Here is a 20,251-nt window from a genome sequence, read left to right as displayed (position 1 = left end):
ATGTACTGATAGGTTTCCCTGTCTCCTGCTGTATTCTTTCCCTATGTTCTCTGTTATTATTGTTCAGACCTGCCTGATACCCGTGGGACCCCCAGGTATGCAGGTTTGGGCTGATCTCAGGACTCTGCTGGCTGACTGCTTCTGGCTTCTGTTTTATTACGTGCAAGCTCACCACAACCCGCTCCCTTTTGTGACATCATTGGCAGGGAAGAACTGCACAGGCCTATAAGGGGAGGCAGGTGCAGGTGGGCTAGGGTTGGGTTAGGCAGAGTATGGCACACTCTCTATGTGTGCCATACTCTGCCTGCCCTATGCTCCTTGTGTGTGCCATACTCTGCCTTCTCTATGCTCACTGTGTGTACCATACACTGCCTTCTCTGTGCTCCCTGTGTGTGCCATACACTGTCTGCCCTATGCTCCTTGTGTGTGCCATACTCTGCCTTCTCTATGCTCTCTGTGTGTGCCATACTCTGCCTGCCCTATGCTCCTTGTGTATACCATACCCTGCCTTCTCCATGCTCCATGTGTGTGCCATACTCTGCCTGTGTGTGCCATACTCTGCCTGCCATATGCTTCCTGTGTGTGCCATACTCTGCCTGCCCTATGCTTGCTGTGTGTGCCATACTCTGCCTTCTCTATGCTCACTGTGTGTACCATACACTGCCTTCTCTGTGCTCCCTGTGTGTGCCATACTCTGTCTCCTCTATGCTCCCTGTGTGTGCCATACTCTGTCTTCTCTATGCTCCCTGTGTGTGCCATACACTCTCTGCCCTATGCTCCCTGTGTGTACCATATCCTGCCTTCTCTATATGCGCCATGTGTGCCATATTGTGCATGCCCTATGCTACCTGTGGGACGTGAACTGGCTGGGTTTGTTCTTGGGGTTTGTTAGCAATTGAAAATTGTTGTTAGGGGTCCCTAATCATGTGCTGGAGGGGAGGGGGGGCTCTGTTATGCAAAGAGGAGGAGGAGGCATATGGATTTATGGGTATGTTTTAATATGACTTACATTTTTCAAATATACTGTAAGTGGAGTGATATCGCTGTAGTGAGCACCAAACATTTGATTTTTTGGTGTGCTACCACCATTTATGTGGATATGGTCTTAAAAGTTCTTGTGCTAACATGGGTGTTGTTTAAAGTGTGTGTGGTTTAAAAACAGGTGTGGTCAACACTGGCTTCCATTATTGGATCTTCACCATGTAGGTCAGAAAAATTCCGGCCCTCGGCACCGCAGAAGTTGGACAGCACTGTTCTGAGGCAGGGGTCCCCAACGGCCGGGCTGCGGCCCAAAACCGGGCCGTGGACACTCCTGCACTGGGCCATTGAGCCCAGCCCACAAAAACGAGAACTCCGGTGAGCCCAAATTGGACGCGGTGCGTCCAAACTTGCTGCCAACCCTCACGACCCTGCCCCCCAACCCCGCCGCCTCCTCCCCTGACCCGCTAACCCCTCCCCCAACCCCACCCTTGGTCCTTGCAAAGAAACATTTTTTTCACCAGTCCCCGGTCCATAAAAGGTTGGGGACCACTGTTCTAAGGGATATCTTTTTAAATATTGGTCTACATTAAGTTCAATAATAACCAAAATTGCCTCCTTTTGCTAAAGTCTGGTTTATAAAGTCTAGGAGCTCTATCACACAGGAGTATTAATTTAGTACTGCACCAGATAATCTCTGATAAATACGCTAATGGATACACTGGCCAAATGTGTGTATCAAATGACACCTACACAGCTAAATATAGAAATCCACAGGGACAACAGAATAAGAAACAATAGTGGAAAAAAGACTGACATAATACATGGGCATATCTCAGAGGTATAACACAGAAATATTTGATTTACGTACTAGTGTCCCTTAGTGCAGAGAATATAAATGGATCCCCATAAAAAATCAACATAAAACAAGTTATTCTTAAAGCAGCAGCAAAAAAAATAAAAAAATAACAACAACAATAAATAATTTCTCTATATATTCAACTGTGCTGTACAATAGAAGAAGGGATAGGTGGGTGACCTTTCAAGGGCCAATACAATGACCAAGATTAGCAGACATAAATAGGATGCCGTATGTTGGGAAATGGACAGTGTTGGGCATGTTTTGGGCATTACAGGGCATAGCAGATCGTGGACATGGTCTATGTGAACAATCTTTTTTAAGCTGGAGTCCCAGTCTAACATTCTAGTAAGCAGGATCTTCTTTACTGAAGCAATTGTTTAAAACAGTACTCGTGGGTGGAGTAATGTAAATATTAAATAATTGTTTATTCATCAAAACACCCTCTTGTGCTTTTATTGGGATAAGCATTTTATGATTATATTTCCCCCACATTGAATGGGTTTGTTATGCTTTCGGCAGATATTGAACAATTTAAAAAAGCAAAATTTGCAACGTATGAGCTCTTTGCTTACTGAGTATCTTTTAATCTCCCTAAATTCAGGTATAGCAGTGAGGAGGCCTTCTATATTGCCATCCATTTCAAAGCAATTAATCTATGAAACTCACTACAGAATAGGATGTTTATAACTGCTATGTCAAAATATCTCTTCTCTGCCTTTTGGCTAAGACCAAGTGTAGTACTGGGCCTTTTGGCTAGGCAACCCTTCTTATGATCTTCTGTGAAGAAGGAGAAACATTTGGTCCTCTGGCTGGCAAGATCAAGGGGTAGTATCTGTTCTTATGATCTTATGTGAAGAATGGAAAAACACTTGGTCCTCTGGTCTAGGCTGGCAAGCAGAATCTTGATGAAAGCGGGGTTGCTATGCTCCCATGAGGGAGGTGCCTGATTTATTTTTAGTCAGGGGCTATGAACATGCACCTTTTGCCTAATCATGCTTAACTTCCTTTGCCCCAGCCATTAGGCGGGTGGGAAGTTTTTTCTTTTTCTGGCTGCCAGCTGGAGCTATACCAAAGCAATCAATGGTATTGCACCCGCACACTCCAGCACCATTTTTGTGTTTGATTTGTGCACCACTGGATGGGTGTCATAGTACTTTGGGCTTGACCCCAGGCCAAGACTTACTCCCTGGGGGAAGCTTCGGTAGAAGCCATGGACTAAGGTAAAGGGGAGTCCAAACGGCCCGAAACCCCCGGGGGGGGCTCACCCTAGCTTCGGCAAAGGTGGACCCACACGCTCATGCTTTCCCTTTGGCCTGGGACACCTTTTGGCAATGGAGCCTATGCCTTTGAGTAGGACTCATGAAGGATGATTCAATATAATCAAAATAAATGTACAAGGAAAATAATAGGTGCCATTTTCTTCCGACCAGTTGTTTTTCTCACTAACTAATCTCACCTCATCTGATAGCATGCTAGCAAAGTTAGAGTTAAAATTCAGAATTGGCTAAATTGCCTAACATTTCTCAGGTGACAAGAATTTGCCCTTTAAAGTAAATTACCCTCACACTCCTATCTAATCATTACCGTGTCCAAATTGCTAATCTAGAAAGGCTATTAACTCATCTGCAAAATCCCATGAAATCTGCAAATTAAGATAATTTATATTTATCCTGTCAACAAAAATACTATAATCACTTGTAGATTAGTAGAGATGATCCTTCCCACTAGCTCATAAATAGGTCAGTGTAAGTGGGTGAAAATTTCACACCTCTCTTGAGGTCCCATATTTGGAGGTAGAAAGCAGATTCTAGTTAAAGGAAACTATGTATATATACTATGTATATATAGCCCATAAAATCAAATATTTAACTGATACCTGGAAAGTATAGTATTATGTTTATTTAAACAATATTGAATATATAGCCATATGGAAATAAAGTCACTTTTTATTTTCACTTTGTTAGTTATTGATGTGCTGGTCCTGTTATCATTTGATAACAGGACCAGCACATATGGGTATATTGTAAAATTACATTACAATTTGTACAGATATGGGACCCATTATCCAGAAAGCTCAGAATTACTGGAAGGCCATGTTTTACAAATGATCTCCTTTTTCTCTGTAATAGTAAAACAGTGCCTTGTATTTGATTCCAACTATGAAATAATTAATCTTTATTGAAAGCAAAACAACTCCATTGGATTTATTTAAAGTTTTCATAATTTTGAATATACTTAAGCTATTGTGATCCAAATTACGGAATGACCCCTTATTCAGAAAACCCCATGCCCTGAGCATTCTGGGTAACGGGTCCCATGCCTAAAACACCATAGAGATCCATGTTTAACGGAAATCTGAAGCATTGTTCCGAAGCAATTGGGTCATATATGCTTATATTGCATAAGCTTTGGTAGCATTTTTAGATAATGCTGTGCAAAAAAAATAAATTTTCTCCCTACCATGGACATGTTTGAAAATTGCCTGCACATCCATGGAAAGTGAAAGCTCTTCAATTTAAGAATTCAAAAGTTGTAGTTTAAAGCATTTGTTGTCTTGTAGATGTTGGCAATATACTGAATGTGTGATTTTTATTTGGTTCCTATGAGTCAGAAATGAAATACATGAAGGGAAACCTTTTGGTGAATTTTTATGTATTTTAAAATTTAACATCTGGCAAAGTCAGTTCCAGGCCAGTTTCATAAAAACTTTGTGTATAACTTGTTCTCAGTCACTAGTCGCTAAAATAACTAGATTTTGTTTAGTGTTTTATTATAAAACTTGTGTTATATAATAAATGAAGTAAACAATAGATGTTACCTCGGAGTTCCATGACCTGTATAAAAACAGACCTCGACCTCGTGCTTTTATATGGTCATGGAACTCCCTGTAACTTATAATATCCTTATATTTTACAAGAAGGGATTCTCACTATATATATATATATATATATATATATACAGTATATATATATATGCACAAGAGAAATAAAATATTGATGGTTCACTAACCATGGAGTGCGGGTCCTTTTGAACAATATATTTATATATATATATATATATATATATATATATATATATATATATATATATATATATATATATATATATATATATATATACATATACACCAGGAGTTTCATGACCATATATATATAGGTCATGGAACTCCGAGGTAACTTCTAATATCCTCATATTTTGCAACAGGGGATATTTTATTTATTATAATACAGTGAGCCTTGTGACAGAAATAAAAACCACTACTCATCTTTATAACTGATTAAATTCATCAATCATCCAGGTTTTACATTTTGAGTTCTCAATTCATGGGATCTTTAACTTTAGAACAATATAATTTTCCATTAATACACTGCATTAAAAACCCATATCCTTTTTGCCCCAAAATTAAAAAAAAGTGTTCATTTAAAAAAAAACAGGAACATTTTGAAGTTGTGCTTCCACTAACCAAAGCATGGAAGTCTGTGTTTTAGAAAAGGCTGAGAATATAGATGTGTTAAACCCACCCAGTAAAGTTTTTTTTTAAAAAACAAATCTGGGCTGTAAAAGCTTGATGATATCACTTAAATTCTTTCTCACTACCGGATGTCTTTCAAAACATTCCAAGCAACAGGGAAGCTTTGAAATATTTCCTTGGCGGGGTTGTGGGATTTTGACTTCAGTGAGATCATTCCTTCCTTTCCTCCCAGCTGTCTTATTACACAGTGAGCCTCTTTGTCCTATGATATAAACATAGTACATATTAACTCCTTACTTATTAGATGCCTGTTAGACTCAAGAGCTTTTTTTCTGTTAGGACCAAGAAGGGAAATTCAACTTAAGCCAATGACTACATAAAGGATATCCAAAAATTTTACACCCTACAAAGACCAAAACAATTTGCACAAATGAGAATAAAACTATAAAATTCGCAAACCTTCTTCCCCTGTTGGAAGTGGTCGCTAAACAGTTTCCGGGTTCACAAAAGCTATATTAAATTCGCACAAACGTATCGCAATAGGCTGCTTTTGCTACCAATAGGGATTAATTATATCTTAGTTAGGACCAAGTACAGGGTACTGTTTTATTATTACAGAGAAAAGGGGAAATCATTTTAAATATGAATGAGTCTATGGAAGACAGCCTTTCCGCAATTCAGAGCTTTCTGGATAACAGGTTTCTGGATAACGGATCCCATACCTGTATCAACTAAAATGTCAACTGGGTTATCTTCTTCTTATTGTGTGTAATGCTCAGCAGTCGACTCCACTCTGCTCCTTTGTGACTCACTCTTCACATGACATGAGTGTGTTACTTAGCAGCAAAACTGTCATTTCTACCGGGATATCCAGGGGGAACTCCTGCTAGTAAATTCTATAAACATGAGGAAGCCACAGCAAAGAATGTTATGACTTTCTTTCTTTTTTTTACAGTCTTTGTTCATTAATTCTTGAATCATGGGTGACAATTGCAAACTCCTACAGTGTTTTGGGTGACTACTTAGAATTGTCAGTCAGCAGATCACCATCTAATTTGTTCTGTATGTGTTTTCTATCATTTTACTCACTAGTCACTGTGCGGGTCTCTGCAGTGCGTTGCTGGTGTATGAATAATAGATACACAGGCAATGTTAATGTTTGCTTCATAAAGTCAGTATTTATAAAGAACATCATATCCCACAGACCTAAATGATTAGCAGTAAAACCTTTACTGTTGCTTTTATTATGTTTTACTATGGGAAATGACAAGCATTATCAGGCATTATGTCTGCTGCTGTTATCTGTAAGAGCATAATTCTGTCTAAAGTGCCCTGGACACTGAAGTTGCACAAAAACATAATGATAAATTCTTTTGTGGAATTTTCTGTACCTGTACACAGACAGGACGATCAAATACAAAACCTACAAACCTCCATTCCATGGATATTGGTTGATTCACCATACCTCCCAAATGTCCCGCAGTCTGTTAGTGTTCTCTGAATGACAACAAAGGGACAAAGTTCTACACCCCTTACTGCTCTTGCACATTTGTCCGGGGTCTGGCTAAGTTTAGGGTCCAAATTATCCTAGCAACCATGCAATGATTTGAATAAGAGACTGGAATATGAGAGGGCTTGACTAGAAAGAGGAGTAATAAAAAGTAGCAATAACAATACATGTGACCCCATTTGAAAGCCGAAAAGAGTCTGAAGAAAAAGGCAAATAATTAGGAAACTATAAAATATGAAACATGAAGACTTATTGAAATGATGCTTAGATTTGTAATTGTATAACATATTAAAAGTTAACTTAAAGGTGAACCACCCTTTTAATTAAAGGCTAATTGATTGCAGAGTATTGCTTAGAACCCTAGGGCAAAGCCAAGGAAAGCTAAAGTTGCTGGAAACTAATTTTTGTGTCCTTTTGTCTGGAGTGTGAAAATTAGTGGATTGTACAGTCTCATCTACAACATTAAATATTAAAAGTGCAAATCTCATAAATATAGGCCAGTAGTAATCATGAAAAGTGATACACATGTGGTACAACCTCTGGGAATTACCAAGACTGATAGATATTGATGAAAAACAAATAAACAATTTATTTCTTTATGTATGTCACTCTTATATATGCCATTTTTTATAATGACACAGTCTGACATCAAAAAGGAATGTTTTTTAGATACACAAGTTGCTGTATCTGCTAAACTAAAGTGTGCTGTCTTTCTGTTCATTTTATTTTCTTTGTTATAGCTGTGTGTGGAGTTCATCAGCAATATGCTTACAGTGGAGTTGGCCTGCGACGCATTACAGGTAGGTAACAGTACCAGTAGATGCTTGTGATTCCCAATGTGCAGTGAACAAATTGTCATATAAATATATCTTACAATTTTGAGGTTGTGATCACCACATCCAGGCAAATTTGCATGCTCATTTAAATACAGTTATTTGAAATTCTGCTAAATAGCTCTAATTTTTCACAGTTGAACTTATTTGGATCTGATATCTAACCAAAGCCTAATCGTTCCATCGTTTTAGTGAAGTATTTTAGCATAAAATAAGCATAAGGGTTCAGTTACGACTGCAGTCACGGCCAAGCAAAAAACAAGACTCTGTTCATTAAAAGTAGTGATGAGCAAATCTGTTGCAAAAAAATTTGCGAAATCAATCGACGTCAACATTTTTTTTTACACACAACAATTTTTTTGTTCCAAATGCATTAGAGTCAATGGTCGATTTTCTTGTGGCAACTTTTTCTGTCTCTGTGACTTTTTTGTCCAAATGCATTAAACTAAAATTTCTTATGGCAACTTTTTTTGTCTCGGCGACTGTTTTGCTGCAGCAAATTTTTGTCATGGTTTCTCGAGAAAAATCACAGATGTCGAATTGTGGAATTTCCTCATCACTAATTAAGAGTACTTGCATTCAAAACCATTCCTGAACTTCTGCATATTCTCACTTGACGCCCATACCTCCTCCTGTTCTGAACTGTGTGCAAGAGTAGCTATTGAAATTGGGGCGCTATCAACACCTCAAAGATGGTTATAACTCCTGGATTCCCAAAGTGTCCTGCCTCAATTGAAGAGTCAAGATTGGAGGTAAGAGATTACTGTATGTAACGTTATGCACCATTGTGTTTGGATGCAATAGCATCAGGTGCATCTCCCCCTTGCTCTTGCAATTATGAGGGAAAATGTTGAATTGTGGGTAAAAATTATGGCAACCTGTGCTCCACCCTAGGTATCACACTTACCCAGCCACTTTGTGACATGGAGGCAGCAACGTGAGCAATCCAATTCCCTTGTACTTCTATTTGTAGAAGTGTATTCTCATTTTACCCTTCCAGCAAAGAAGAGGCAGAAAATAGTATTTAATATTCTGTTGTGAATACAATTTATTTATATCCTCTGCTGTGGTCATTCATGATTCTGATTGGGCATTTCCACCTGTATGTGAACACATGCAGACTCCCATTAGTCTCGTTGGTTACTGCATGTAAGTAAAATCATAAGTGTCGTTATGATGATTAGCTTTACCATCAAAATCAAAGCATTGAGGACTGTAAACAACAATGTGTATTTAGGTTGCTATATACTGTAATCACTAACATGTCATTCTGACAAGCACACTCATTTCTGGATGCTATTGTATAGGTCACCGTTTGTTGCAACTCTGTATAAGGTGATACTTTTATTTATACTTATGGCAAAAGTATTCTGTAACATGAAAGGAAGTAAACTGACGTCCAACTTACGCTCCCTTGGGTAAGAAGAATGCAATTTTGAGGCTTGCTTGGCATGCACAGCTGAACTTCCTCATACTTCTTACCTGACCACAAAAGAAACTCTGAATGGTTCACTGGTGCGAAACATTGTCTAGCAGCAACCCTTATAATGATTTCTGGTAGGAAAGGAAACAACTACTAATAATATTTCTGGAACGACTACATGTAATGTAACAGGCTTTGTGGGAGATGAAGAAATGGGGTTTAGATTAAATATATCAGACATTGCAGATAGGAGATTGGTACTTGTATGGTTTCCATTTCCACCTCTATGCTGACGATACACAGATTTATCTCTCCTCTCCTGATCTCAACCCAGAACTCCCAACTCAGGTCTCCCCCTGCCTGTCTGCCGTCTCTACTTGGTTGTCGCAACGCTACCTTAAATGAAACCTCTCTAAAATGGAAAGGGTTCTCTTTCCTCCAACAAACACCCGTAACATTCCAGAAGTATCTATCATAGCTAACAATTCCACCATCACCCCCTCTCCCCAGGCCTTGGGGTTGTCCTAGATTCTGCCCTGTCAATCACTCCTCATATTCAGTCACTTGTTAAATCATGTCCAAAATTAAATTCATATTCACTCACTCATCATATCATGTCTAGACTACTGTAACTCTACTGTAACTTTGCCTTCTCCGCCAGAGACTGTCACCTCTCCAGTCCATAATGAACACTGCCGCCAGACTTATACACCTCAGCAACTGCTCCTCCTCTACCATGCTACTCTGCCAATCCCTGCACTGGTATCTGCTACCTTTCAGAATAAAATTCAGATTAATGACCCTGACATTCAAAGCACTTTATAACTTTGCCCCACCCTACATCTCTGAACTCATCTCTATATACTCACCCAACCGCTTACTACGCTCTTCTACTGACTTGCTACTCCACTCTTCTCTCATTAACTTCTCACATGCTCACATTCAAGACTTTGCAAGGGCTGCACCCCTCCTCTGGAATTCTCTCCCACGGTCTGTCCAACTTTCTCCCAACCTTTCTGCTTTCAAAAGAGCTCTTAAAACGCATGTACTACCCTTAGAGGAGCCTACCCTCACTCTGCTTAACTAACAAATGCAATACAACATACAGTACTACATCTCTCACCCACTTCATTCTGTTCTTGACCACTTCCACACCTTCCCTTATTCCCTCCTTTAGATTGTAAGTTCTTTTGCACAGGACCTTCCTCACTTTTTGTACCGGTATTGGTTGTGATGTATGTAACTCCATATGTTCTATGTATGTAATTCATGTGACTTAGTTGTATAAACACATTTACTTTACAGGGCTGCAAAATATGTTGACGCTAAATATATACATGTTAATAATAATAATAATAATAATTTTACCAAATAACAGAATGACTTCTGTCACAGACATACTTACTATTTGTGTTGTTTTTTTTAGGCAGCAGTCACTTATGGACAGACTGACTTGAAACAGAAGTGTTTGGCATTTATTGAACGATTCACAGAGGTAGGTCACATGCTTTGGTAAGTATTGGCTGGACTTATTTTCATACCAGTCCATGATAGAGGCTTTAGGCCAATAGCATACTAGGCCGTTTTTGAGCATTACGCCTGCTGTCTTTTTTGACATCTAAAATAAAATGTAAATCATGCCCATGATATTACAGTCTAGTCTTTTTTCCTAACAATCACTATAGGGTTTCAGGTGACATTGGTCTGAAAAGCAACAGTCAGTAAAGCCAGACCTCTCAAATAATTGTTATTGAATATATTGGGTAGGTTAGAGTGTAATTTTAGGCATTTTGACAACAAACGTTTAAGCATAGAAAACCTCAAAGGTCTGCATGTCTGGAAAAATGACAGCCTTACCCCATATGTAAAAAAAAATACTGCCCAATATTTGTGCAGGTAGAGTTGCCCATAACAACAATATTTGCTTTTATTGGGGCACTAACCCCTAAAGCTGACCCAATGCTCAGCCAGGTTCGCTATAGAAGTTGATGAAAAACAAAATCACACATGGAAAAAAAATTCACTAATGCAAATTCTACTGACCAAAACGTGTCATAGTATAGATGCCAGAGAATTCACCAATAAGAATGCTGATTATCCGAACTATATCAAGCATATTGTTGTTGTCTTACTTACAAAGATTATTATGTCATTAAAGATTCATTATATTATACTGTAATCAAACATGGGGATAAAATACATACTTTACAGTGCTGGGAAACTGCTTCAAACATCAGTTACAGGAACAAAGAAGACAAGATTTTCACTGGAGGATTATTTTGCATTTTACTACAGCCACTGGCCCTAGAGAGCAGCAGGAAAATGTTATTGTGTAAATATTGCTTTAAGAAGACAATCCTGATGTTGCTGGACTACAGCTCCCAGCATGCCTTAACCCTGATAATTGGTTATAGTATACTGGGATAAGTATTCCAGCAACCACTCAGTAAAGTATGGTTGAACAGTCCAACAAGGTTTAGTGTCCCTTTTAAATGGGTGACCAGGTTATTAGACCTGTTGCAAACTTTGCACTTTTATTACATGTCCTTGTTTTTCTACTATAGACACATACACAACACGTGCTAACTGTGTTCCTAAATTATGTTTATCTACAACATTCCATCCTGACATCTAGACCTCAGTATGAAGAGCAAATGTCATAAATGTCTTTGTTTGCAGTAACAGGATAACATTAAAAGATTTATATAGGCAGGTATGGGTCCAGGCTGAAATGCTTGCAATAAAGTAATTTAATTCACACTTTATTGTATCTACAGTTACACCCAGACAGAGTGGTTGTAACACAGTGCTTCCAGCTGCATTCCAGATTTCACTCAGGTTTGGGACCAAGTCATAGCTTTGGCAAAGAACCAGTTTTTGTTGCTGGCTCATGAATGAGATCAGATACTTGCTTCTAAAAGAGAACACTGTGAATTTAACACAATATGAATACCTCCACCCCCCTCCATAGTGATTTTCTTACCAGCTACAGCGGTGCGCAATCTTCTGGGGGGCCCTGAGGGGTTGCGGGCCCTGGTCCATTTGTACCCCCTGCTCACCCAATAGTTCCGCCACTGTTTATCAATATATTTATAGAATACCCCCTTGTGTATTTTTATAGCAGGGCAAGTACTACAGGGATAAAGATACAGAATCATCTGTAAACAAGTGTCTGTTTGTATTTTTCTGTGATCTTTGTGTCTCATGACTGCAGAGTTGTTGGTGTGTATGCTTGGTTTAGTTTGCCTAATATTGTATTTGCTTTGTGTTTTTGTGTTGTGTTTTTGTTGTTTCCCCTTCCACACATAGAAATATAAAGCCACAAATCAGCTGCAATTTTCGGCAGGTGCTTTGCAGACATGAGATGCATGACGGACTGGTTAAAAGAAGGAGTGTGGGGTCAGTATCCCAAACAGAGCCCTGAATAGTTGGGGGTGGGGGGGCATGTACTGCTGTCTTTGTCTCACTGGTTTTGTCCCTGTAAGCCAGTGTTATGCAATGGTATTGTCTAATAGTATGGAACACCGACAGCTGCCATCTGCTGTCACACTGAATGTTCCATTGCTTAACCTCCGCACTTGCAGTAACAAAAGGATAAAAGTTAGCTGTAACTAGAGGCAATTATGTCAAACCTGGTTTCATTTCTCCATTGGATTCATTACCCATGTCAGTTTTGGCAAGGTGCTTTAAAAATGCACACGCATATGTATATATACACCTAACACTAGTTGCGTTATAGAATTTATAATGGGGTGCAAAGTGCAAAATACCGTCAAAACGCACCATGCTTTTGAGCACAACGTACTGTGCCACTTCTTAGTTGTGCCTTTGACTCTCAGGGGCAACTCCTTGAATACCATTTGTATGCAGCACAGTCATTGACTGCCAGCACTACAGTCAAGAGATTTGGCACTTGATGAGAACATGCCTTGCTTCTGCATCATTTATGAAATGCAAGAAAAGAGCACCAGGGAAGGCAAGGTGCTACATTTTACACTACTTGATTAATTATGGGGCTCCAGTTAATTGAGCTATGTTGTACTCCTTGCACTGGTTTTTCTGTTCTGCTTTGGGTAAAGTCTGCACTTACTGTGGGTAAAGGGTACGCACAAGTTGTTTATGTATGGGCTAATTGCACCCAGCTGTGCCAAAACAGCCAAAGATATATATATATATATATATATATATATATATATATATATATATATATATATATATATATATATCAATAACACTACAGGGGATAATCAATGCCAATAGGTGTTTGTCAGTATGCCTGTGTTCTGGCCCTTTATTTTGGATGTTTACTATGCTATCACTGCTGACTAAATCATGGGGTATTAGGCCTATGGCACACTACATCGTTTCATTGTCATTATTGGTAGCATATATTAGATGAAATGTGGATACATAGTTGAACTAGTCATACAGATTCATGCAACAGCACACTCTGGCTCATAATTCAGTGCAGCTTGGTGCTCAGTCCAGGTGGGTTGGCACCCCTCCAGATGCTATAAGCAAAACATCTAACTCACACAACAACTGACCTGCACAACGCGACAAAGCCATGCTGTGTCAGTCAATTGTTCTTTAAGTGTGGAGCTAACCTCTGGAGAACAAACCCAACTCATGTCATCTGAATTTTGGCTTCATTATTTGGTGTAATAATTCAAATTAGTATTTCAAGGACAAGAAGTGCCAGATTCACTGGGGGGTGCTTAACATATTCCATCCAAGTTTTTTCCCTGGAGAATTTTCTACTGCAGGACTATGCTGCCTTGTGAAAGCTGGGAAAGGCAGTTAAGATGGCAGGCCATTCAGGCATCCTCCAGTGAATGTTGCTTTCTTTGTTCTTTTAATGCTTTTTGTAGCTTTAATGGTGCTCCAAACAGAAAAAGCCAGTATCTGGAAACACCCATGACCCAAGACTTCTGTGTAATCGATCCATACCTGTGGTGGTGGTGGTGCTAAGTCTGTCTTTCAGTATTGTGTGTGTGTGTGTGTGTATGTTATTGTAATGCCAGCACTAAACTTTTTAGTCATAATAATTTTCAGAAAAATGCCCTCACTGTGGTGGCTGCAACCACAACTAAGCCTTGGGTGGCCTTTATTAATAGACAGTTTAGCAAAGATACCAAACTATAGAGAGAGAATACATTTCCCAATGCTTCATGTAGGGGTGACAGATATGGGTGAAAATAGAGTGTGCAATTAAGTAACTGCTGGTCATTGGTGATCTATTTTTTGGGTGAGAATGATGGGGTCCTTTGCAAAATTTTAATCAAGAGACCATGGGCCTTATGCTACAACCCTGTTTAATAACCCCTGTGACACACAAATAACAGGGAAGCTGCAAGCATAGAGAACAGACAATTATAAAAATATTTATGTTAACCTTTTATTTGTGAAAACAAAAATAAAAGTACAAATGGTGCACTACCTAGCAGTATACGAAATAACTGAATACACTGCAAAGTACATACATGCAGTGTTCAGCATCAAAATTACTTTGTATAATTACACACATGCTGATTGTGAAACCTTTTAATGACAGGAACTTCTTTGACCTCTGGACATTATTGCACATTACTATTGGTTAATACTTCCCTGTTGGTCCCTTCAGAATTTAACATAAACAGGATGCAATATGATGCAGCAGAAGTTCTTGTGATCACTGTGTTGGCCCTGCTTCTACTTTTAATAGCAACGCCTGCCTCATTCTTACAGGAAATCATTAAAACACAGAGTTTCCGTGAGCTCTCAGACCTGGGACTTCTGAGCATCCTACGGAGTGACCAGCTGACCATTGATGAGGTGCCTCTTATTCAGGCATTGCGGGAATGGGCCCATGTCAATTCAGTGAGTGCTTAGGCCACCCAAGTGGTACACCCATACCAATATTATGTTTGCACTTTATACATGCATACTTAATGTACAGTTACGAGACTGTCAGCCGGGAAGAGGCAATTGCACAAAATGAAGTCAACTTTATTTTGCCTTTCCTCAACTAATAGAAAATGTATGAAGTATGTTAAATTTTCTAAAGATAATTGAATTTTAGCAGGAATTATAAAACACTTTTATATGCATTTGCCAGTGAAACTTTGTCAATTAACTGGAAGCAAATGAAAGCGGATCCACACATAAATATAGACCTCAATTAACAGCACGAGCCAAAGTATACAATCAGCAAATATGCCATGAAAAATGGCAGTTATTTTTGGCAGACATTGCCTTATGCTTAAAATATCTAATGTTTGGCTGGCATCTATTTGGATCACCCTGTAGGTATAACCTGCTATATAAATCCCTTTTTTATGCATAGGTTCTTAAAAGCTATTTTTTTGGCTTCATGATGACAGATATTTGTGTAAATGCAATAAAAGCCAATTGAATTCTCGTTTCAGGTGGTCCTGGAGGTCCCCGTGTCAGCGGTTGCCTTGGATGTAGTAAAGGAGTTGCGCCTCTTCCTATTATCACCAGATGATCTGACTGCTCTTGAAAAAGAAAATATAAAGGATGAGCTCATTCCGGTTAGATACATTTATTATCTGTCAACTATAATGCAACCGATATTAACGGATACAATTCATTTACTGTAGTTTCTCTTTATGCAGGAGAGCCAAATTGCTCAGGCTTGGAAATTCCATGCCCTAAAAAAGGTCAATGAGACCCAGACCCATCTGTTCCAGCGACGGAAGGGAACTCTGCCAAGAGAACACCACCACTACCTGGAACCCCCTTCAAAGTGAAAATACCTAAATACATTTCCTATGCCTTCAGGACACAGAAATGTAAATGCACAGAGCCTACGAACTTGACTGAACAAAGATGTATAAAACATGGAATGAAAGTAAATTATACCATATAAGTAAAACACAACAGTCCAAAAATGTTCTTAGAGGGTTGTGGTTTGGCATTGACCCACCAAAAATCCCCAAATTGCATACTAAAATTGTAACTTTTGTACTGACATAATGTATGAAATAGCTTTGCTATGCCTGTCCATGAGAGGAAGATGTATTCTGAGAAGTGATTGTGTTTATTGATGTGCTGGTCGATTAAAAACCCTAACCCAGTGTGCTCCTTCATTTATATACCTGCACCTGCCCCATCCCATACTGATGTCCCAGAAGGGGGCGGGCACATCCAATGCAAATATATAAAAGAGCGAACTTGTGGGTGGGGTGGACATAGGCTAAACTTCAGCTTGTACCTGCCCACAGCCTGAAGAGATTGTGCCAAAGTCAGCCCGAACCCAACTGAACCACATGGGCTTCAGGTCGGCCTGCACGTCACTTATTGTGTTCTAGGTACTGATGCATTTGTTAGGCTATGGGCACATGGAAGAGCGTAGGCATCATTTTTGCAGGCTAAGAGAAGCAGACCAGCTCCTTTCCCCATCTCACTTGATTTGCATTAGATCCACCTGGGAGCAGATGTTGGCCCAAATACACAAAAAGAGGCATGTTCGGGCTTACCTCTGCTGTGTGTGTGAGAGCATGCAGGCTGGTTTCTCTCAGCCTGCATAAATACACAGGCGGAGAGCAACAGAGCCTATGCTCTGAATGCCCATAGCCTTAGGGTATCTTCATACAAGTATTCCAGTGTATTTGGGAGTGTGTCAGTTTATCATCAATCCCTACAGTAGTGTACCCAAGTTAAAATTCACTGTTCACTTCCATGTCATGTAATTAATCAGCAACCCTTTATTTTTTTTGGCATGAGACAATCACTACATTACAGAGCATTATTATTATATCAGACATTAATATGAGTGACTTGTGTAGTATTACTAAAGTGGTGAGTGTTTTAAGCATTTATATGTCAAAACTCCTTTAAAAATATAGAAATCAGGGGGGGGGGAGGAACTGATGTTTGTAAAAGCTGTCTTAGGAAAGTGTGAAGGGGAAAGGGAAATGAACCCATTTTTGACCTGAGTTCATTCAGTTGGGCTTATGATAAAAAAAAAAGATGCATAAACACTGTCAACTTTCAAAAATAAGTATAGAAGTACACTGACATTCCCAATTCCTCAGACTGAAATTAAACTGCAATAGGCTGCCTGTACTAGAGGGACCAGTTTCCTTTCCCCCTTAGGCCCACAGAGTGATCCAACTCCTTCCCCACCTTGTTCCAGTGTGAAGTGATGGATGTGGGACATGAAGTCTGTATGCTTTCCAGAGAATCTGCGCACCACCCACTGTAGAAAGCACAGGGACTTCAAGTCCCCGAATCTATTGCTACACAATGGGACAAAGTAAGGGAGGGGTTGCATTACACAGTAAGCCTAAACGTAGTTGGTAAAATGGTTCTTATGAGTAACATGACTTCCTTTTACTTTGTGGAATTAGGTATGTCTGTGTAGCATAGTTATTTTTGGATGTTCAAATAATTAGACACAGATATACTGTATATAGTTAAATATAACTAAAAGAGAGAGTTGAACAGTGCTCCTATGTAGGACTTTGTCATACTCAAAGTAAGTTGCTTAATAGCATGCAGGGGTGATTACAGAACTTCTGCTGCACTATGAGCTCTGTCTGATTTTGCACTGTACTTTATGTTTATCTGGAAGAGACTCCAACAGACTGTATATTCCACTCACACCTGAATTATTTAATTACTGAGGTATATTGGTACAAAATATATTTTGAGAGTATAAGCAAACCTGTTGTCTAGAAAAGAGGAGAAGTGCATTCACTTCTTAGAAAATTTAAACAGATTTATATAGTTACTTGTTAAAAATGTGTATTCATGGGAACAACGCTGTCTTGCGTCACTGACCTGTTCCAAGATCGTAAGCAAATACTTTCTCTGGAAATTTAAATAATATTTGCATTCACTGTAAATGCAAATTCTGTGATTGGTAAAAATGTAAATGTGTAATGGATGCAAGGAGGGCTGCTGACAATGACGTATTCATAGGATATTTAACACACAAAAGCACATGATATGGTCCTATGATATGGTCCTATGATATGGTGCAATAATATGGTGCAATAATATTTTATATGTCATATTTCATGTCTCTTTCCTGCAGACTCTTAATACAATTTTGTGAGATGTTGTGGGATAAATTAATTAAGCAACAAAATTTACACCAACACACAGTGAAGTGACTGCAGTGAAACCCTTGCAAGCTTAATATGCCATGTGCAAGAATTGTGGCCTGGCTCCAGTGCTTTATGAAAAATATACTAAATTCACATTAGTCCCTGTCACAGTGGAACCTAAAATCTAAGGTCCCTATCACATTTACATACAGAAGGGCCAGTTAACCTGCATATGTGTTTTCAGAGTGTGGAAGGAAACCCAAACAGAACAGGGAGAACATACATACTCCTTGCAGATAGTGAATCAAAGGTAGGGGTCCGTTTGGTAATCTGTATATTTGAAATGTCAGGCCCTATTTTGAATCCCAGTCCAGACTTGGGTAGGAAAGGGAGTGCTGGCGTGTTTTTATTTATAAATGAAGCTGTTTACCTTGGCTTAAAACTCTTTATTATATTTAGAGTGTTTTTCACTTAGGTTAAGTTTTAGACATGTTTTCATATATTTGGACTTAACACTAAGCATTTATTTTTTATTACAATTAAAGAATAAATTGGTATTTGTTAATAAAGGATTGTGTTTTTTGTATCGCAGTACAGTTGCTAGTTTAAAAAAAAGGAAACAATGTCCTCCTCTCTACATAATGTTACATAAAATGACATTTAAGCACATATGGAATTTATTTCAAGTAGAACTGAGTAGTGTTATTATTTGGTGGAGTAAGTGGCAAAGGGAAACATAACCTCTGCCCTGTGTTTTGTCTACAGGACTGAATTTTCTGTGAACAATGAATCTCTGTCTTCCTTAGATTACTATAAATTTCTGGGCAGAGAAATATTTGTAATTATCTTTGTGACTGGGGTGTAAAGTGCCAGACAGAGAAGCTTTATGATTACGTGTGCCCTTAATGTGGGGTGACGCAGAGAAAGCCAAAAATGAATTTGCATTTATCCTTGGCTGACTAGTGATGCAAATTAGAATCCAAATGAACAATGCCTGCATATGTCACTGTTGTGTACGGTATTTATATTAGCATTCAGTGCTCCTTTGTTCTGATACACTTGCAATCTGGTATCAGTATGATTTTCAAATGATCCTCATTGTTTTCCACCCCCTCCCAAAAATATTTTTAAATGATAGCACCTGAGCTGAACAGCTTAAACCAGAAGTGCCCATACTTTACTAATGCGAGGTCTACTTTTAGTCATGATTTCCCATTATGATCTATATCCATAAAAACATTGTTAGCATTCTGTTCCATGGAAAATATTACTAATCACATCAATCATCTCCTGCACTGAACAGCCAGAAAAAGATACGTTTCTAACTTAATTGACTTTTGGCAGAGAGCCCAGAATAGACACTTTTGTAACAATTTAAGATAAGCAAAGAAGCAATTGTAACAATTTAAGATAAGCAGGTATCTTGGGGAAACTGTGATTTGCAACCTAAAGGGCAATTCTGCTTGATTAGCAAAATTTTTATTCCACATAAAAACCACAGATATGTGTTCAAACTTTCATAACCTGCCAAATTTTGTAAAATGGACATGATAATTAGGGGGTGTGGCCACAAAAATGGGCATGGTCAAAACACTTTTGCCGCATGGCAAAGCTTTTGGTCCCTCTTTCTATTTACAAAATGTTGGGAGGAATGCAGCGGTCCTGAAAACAGCAAATCTATTGTAGTTTCCCCCTACACACCTGATGTCTCTGAGCTCAGAACAGGTTTTTGGGCAGATAATAAACACAAAGGCAGGTAACAGATTTAGTTGCAATTCGTAGCTCTGTCCCTTAGGTAGCATCAGCCGAGGCAGCAAAATACCAGCCAAGGCTCGGGCCGGTATTATAAATATATCGGCAATGTAGTTGCCAGTAAATTTGTAATAACCAATTGATCAGCTCACAGCCTGATTCCGATTTGCCCCTTTCTGACAGTCCTAGCTCCTATGCTTACCAAATCCCCAGCTGATTCTATGCTTTATGACAGGTTCCAGCCCATCCACGACATGGCTCCACCCACTTAGTGTCACACGCCCACCCTTTCAATGTCACAACCTGCCCCCCTTATGGAAGCACCCCCAACCAGGTCGATGTACTTTCAAATGAAAATGTGGCAA

General features: G+C 39.0%; 1 pseudogene; it reads left to right on the top strand.

The window, feature by feature from the left end:
- LOC121403047 overlaps nucleotides 1-16,157 on the top strand; it is a 30,773-nt pseudogene extending 14,616 nt beyond the window's left edge.
- The last annotated feature ends 4,094 nt before the right edge of the window (nucleotides 16,158-20,251 follow it).

Source organism: Xenopus laevis, chromosome 4L (assembly GCF_017654675.1).
Source record: "Xenopus laevis strain J_2021 chromosome 4L, Xenopus_laevis_v10.1, whole genome shotgun sequence".
Taxonomy (NCBI): Eukaryota; Metazoa; Chordata; class Amphibia; order Anura; family Pipidae; genus Xenopus; species Xenopus laevis.
The sequence above is the reverse complement of the archived record's forward strand: the minus strand, read 5'-3'. Positions and strand labels throughout refer to the sequence as shown.